The sequence below is a fragment of the Schistocerca cancellata genome, chromosome 2 (genome assembly GCF_023864275.1).
Source record: "Schistocerca cancellata isolate TAMUIC-IGC-003103 chromosome 2, iqSchCanc2.1, whole genome shotgun sequence".
Lineage (NCBI taxonomy): Eukaryota > Metazoa > Arthropoda > Insecta > Orthoptera > Acrididae > Schistocerca > Schistocerca cancellata.
In genome coordinates this window covers 719,463,294-719,467,717 of record NC_064627.1, presented here as the reverse complement: position 1 = coordinate 719,467,717, position 4,424 = coordinate 719,463,294, and the positions used below count along the sequence as shown (strand labels likewise).

Here is a 4,424-nt window from a genome sequence, read left to right as displayed (position 1 = left end):
TTCATTACGTTTTTGTCAAATGTTAGTTGGTTCAAATAGCTCTAAGCACTATGGTACTTCACATCTGGGGTCTTCAGTCCCCTAGACTTAGAACTACTTAAACCTAACTAACGTAAGGACATCACACACACCCATGCCTGAAGCAGGATTCGAACCTGCGACCGTAGCAGAAGTGCGGTTCCGGTCTGAAGAGCCTAGAATCGCTCGGCCACATCTGCCGGCTCTAATGTTAGTAATGATGTATATGAGACATATGACGGAACTAGATAGCGATGAGGCAACATGTGTATTACTTACATTGTGACAAAAGTAATCACTTGCTGTTAAAAATATGAAAGACAGCTGGAGTGCTATACATGAATACAGTCAAGATGCGGGACATATCGGAACGTCTACAGCAGTTATGGAAGTACGATAGGTATCTGACATGCGAAACTGGTATTAAGGAAATCATTGGCTAAGAAATCGACGAGGAAAGGAGAAAGTGCGGATATCAGGTCGCCTTTCAGTTGCCGGCTACCCTAACTGAGCACAAGAAGACTGACCTAATCGTAAGACACAATGTTACAGACATATCTTAGGTAGGTATTCATTGCTAGCTCGAGTCGAAGCAACGTTTACTGATTGTGCAGCGTAAAACTACAGCACATTAGCGAAAATTTGGGAGAACAAAGACTAGTTCTTCCAATATTTTTAATTTCATGCAAGCAAGGGGGACATTTCTGTATACTGTGACACTTTGTTCGTCTTAGTTTAAATGTTCCTTCTTGATTATTACGATATCTTTTACTGTTGTTGACGGGTAAATAAGTCTTATCAGGAAATATAGAGAAACTGTTTCATGGAAGTGTTCGTTGATCAGCTTTCGATGTGAAATAAGAGGAGGAGGAGATTAGTGTTTAACGTCCCGTCGACAACGAGGTCATTAGAGACGGAGCGCAAGCTCGGGTGAGGAAAGGATGGGGAGGAAATCGGCCGTGCCCTTTCAAAGGAACCATCCCGGCATTTGCCTGAAGCGATTTAGGGAAATCACGGAAAACCTAAATCAGGATGGCCGGAGACGGGATTGAACCGTCGCCTCCCGAATGCGAGTCCAGTGTGCTAACCACTGCACCACCTCGCTCGGTTGTGAAATAAGAATCCTACTTGACTTCTAAGAGTTTAATTAGATGCATGGAAGTTATGTCCAGGAACTATAAGAACCCACACTCGATCGTTGTTAAATCTCTTTACCAAAAGTTTTCCGTGAACAAATTCAACTGCAGCACTTAGTAGACACAACCTACGACTACAACGTCAATGTGGCAGAGTATCGACCCTAATTTGCAGCATGATAGAGCCCCTGGATCCATCAGTGTATAACCCGTGCAAATTTTACTGTTGATGAGGGAACTCATCTCCATTGATTTTTGGGACATTCTACAGGGCGAGTAGGATCTATTGCACTGCCCGATTTTATTTTGGGGTGTCTAAATTGTATTGTCAACATTATAAGGATCAATTCAGATTTAACCCCTCACTTCAGCAAAAGTTTCTTTAATAAAATACAATTTGTATAAATCGATCCTATCCGTGGACAGAACTTTTTATCATCAGTCTTTTGCCTTCTGGCTGGTTTTGTATGGCCGCTCACGAGTTCCTCTGCCACATCAACGTATCAGTCTCTGAACAGCATATTGAACCAGACGTCCTCAGTTAGTTCTTGGAGCAGTTCCTATGTTTGTCCGCGAAAGCCGGCCGTGGTGGCCGATAGTTCCGTTTCAGCCGCGCTCGCGAGTGGCCGCTGTTAACTGTTGCGCTGCACTTCAGTGTTTACATCGCTGTACTTGCGCTTCGCCGAGTGCCGTCCGTCCGTTAATCTCCGTGTTCGTTCCTGTTCCTTGTGATCTGATCGCTCTTTCTGGTCTTGCTGCTGCTACTTGGAATTTCGGTTGTTTAACCGAAATTGCTTCGCTGGATTAACCATGGCTACAAACCTCAGGAAGAATACTCTGGTATTTGCTTTTGACAAGGAATCCCGTCCTGTTCAGCCGACATCCCTGGAAATAGGTGACTGGATTACACAGGTAATTGGTCTAAATTCTGAAACCGTTCATACCTGGCAACTGGATCAGGAAAAATACTGTGTTTTTGCCAAGTTAATCAGTGCTTCGACTGTCGATAGTGTTACGAAAGTGGGGCTATGAAGTAGATTTTGTGCATAGAAATGGTTATAAAAGTAAGGTTTCCTTCTATAGAGCGGACATTCATTACAAAACCGTTCGTGTCTTGAATCTCCCCATTAAAATTGAAAATGATAAGATTAAGGAAGCTCTTTTAAACTACGGAGACGTTAAATCAATTGCAAATGAAAGATGGTCGCCTCGCTTTAAACTGCAGTGTTTTAACGGGGTCCGCTGTGTAGAGATGGACGTTAAGACAAATATTCCGTCTCACATAACTGTTTGTGGGTATAAGGCACAAATTGTTTGTACAGGTCAGGAAGCTACATGTCATATATGTAACGAAACCGGCCACTTCAGACAGGAATGTCCGCGGCGAACTGTTGTGCTTAAAAGTAATCTGATACAGCGTCAGAAGCTTACCTTAAATGATCTGTTACCAAAGAATAGCCCGGAACAACTGGTTGAGGATGTTAACGCAGCGGGACAAGCTGATGTCTCCCTTCACGATAACAGTCAATTTCCCCCGTTAACAACAAAAGGAAACCCCGTTGCCACTACTCGTGAAACTGAAATGCAACCGAAAAAACGACCTCTGGAGATAACTGATAGTTGTTCAGAGGACGAGCTGTCTTGTCCCACTCCCTCACTTCGCAAGCAAAAACAGTGCGATGAGAAGGCAGAGGAACCTGAAGGCAAAATGCGAATGGAAACTAATGAACAGAAAGATAATACACATACGGTACCAGAAAATGAAGGGGGTGTAAGTAGCATTAATTTGCAAGAAACAACAGGTGCAGTAGCCGATTGCAAAGATCAGAATCTATCTGTTAATAAACTAATTCAGGTAGAGGATGCAAAACTGCAGTCTCCATTTGTTTTCCTCGACCAGAAAGTGAGTGAAATTAATAAAGAGCGAGGAAGTGGTGGCCAAACTGAAATCACGGTCAACACCTCAGGGCAGGCGCCGGCAACCGAAATTGCTAAAGCGTCTGCTGCTGCTCCAGATAAGCCGCGAAGTAAAATACCGACGCAACCAAATGAGAATGTAGCTTGTAACCAAGGGAAGGGAAAATCCAGTAGGGGCGACCCAAGCCCAAAGAATGTTCAGTCCGAAACGGTCGTACACGAATCACTGGAGGAAAAATCAGAAAGTTTACCAGGAAATCAATCTGCTTGCGGTACAAGAGAAAACATCAGAAGTAGAAAAAAACGGGACAGTAACTAATAAACTGATTGAAGTGTTATTCCATGTTCAGCCTTCCGAGAAAACTGTTACAGCTTGACTGAACCCTGAACCACAGTAAACTAAATTAGTTCAACAAAGCAACTACATAGTGACAGCGCAATTGCGGAATCTTATTCTGTCACCACTATAAAAATAAATAAAATCACGACCGGTTTGAAATTATCGGCCCTTAAGGAATTTTTGTACGAATCCGCGACTGATATTGCCCTGTTACAAGAAGTTCTAATTTCGGATTTGGTAATTCCCGGTTTTGTCAGTTACATAAATGTGTCTCCCGAAACAAGTGTTGAAACAGCTATTTTGGTAAGGGAGGTGGAACGACTGGAATCCGGAAGGGGAATAGGACTAAATATCTATGATGTGACTATCATCAACTTGTACGCCCCTTCAGGAAGTTCTCATTGAGCTGACAGGGCATGTTTCTTCAAAGATGACTTGATATACTTGTTAAGGAAATCACCAAGACAGTTATTACTTGGAGGTGATTTTAATTGTGTTTTAAATCGAAAGGATCAGTTACCTAATTTTAATTTCTCAAGTGAACTAAAACAGTTAGTTACTGGTTTAGAATTAAAGGATATATGGAAAATCAAATACCCCTCCACTGTTGAGTTCACTTATGTCACGGTAACATCACGTAGCAGGATTGATAGACTATATATTTCTAAAAATCTTGTAACTTCCGTGACAAAAGTAGAAACCATTCCTACGTACTTTTCAGACCATTCAAGTGTCTTGCATAAATCTAACAAGACAGCCGGTTCGCCGATTCAAGAATCAGTGGAATTTGAACACTTCCTTGTTAGTAAATCATGATTTAGAAGATCTGATTAAAGAAACATGGGCAATATGCCTGCGAGCCCGTAGTAGATATGCCACTGCTATTGACTGGTGGGTTAAAATGGCAAAGCCAAAGTTGAGGAAAGTTCTTATTCAGTACAGTGCCCGGAGCGTAAGGGAAATGAAATGCACTATAGAGTATTACTATTCCGTTTTGAGAGATCTATATGATC

General features: G+C 42.2%; 1 non-coding gene across 1 annotated transcript; it reads right to left on the bottom strand.

Annotated features, from left to right (window-relative positions):
• Window positions 1-1,051: 1,051 nt before the first annotated feature.
• On the bottom strand, window positions 1,052-1,123 carry Trnaa-cgc (transfer RNA alanine (anticodon CGC)). The gene has a single exon. It is a non-coding gene; the product is annotated as a tRNA-Ala (tRNA).
• Between the last annotated feature and the right edge of the window lie 3,301 nt (window positions 1,124-4,424).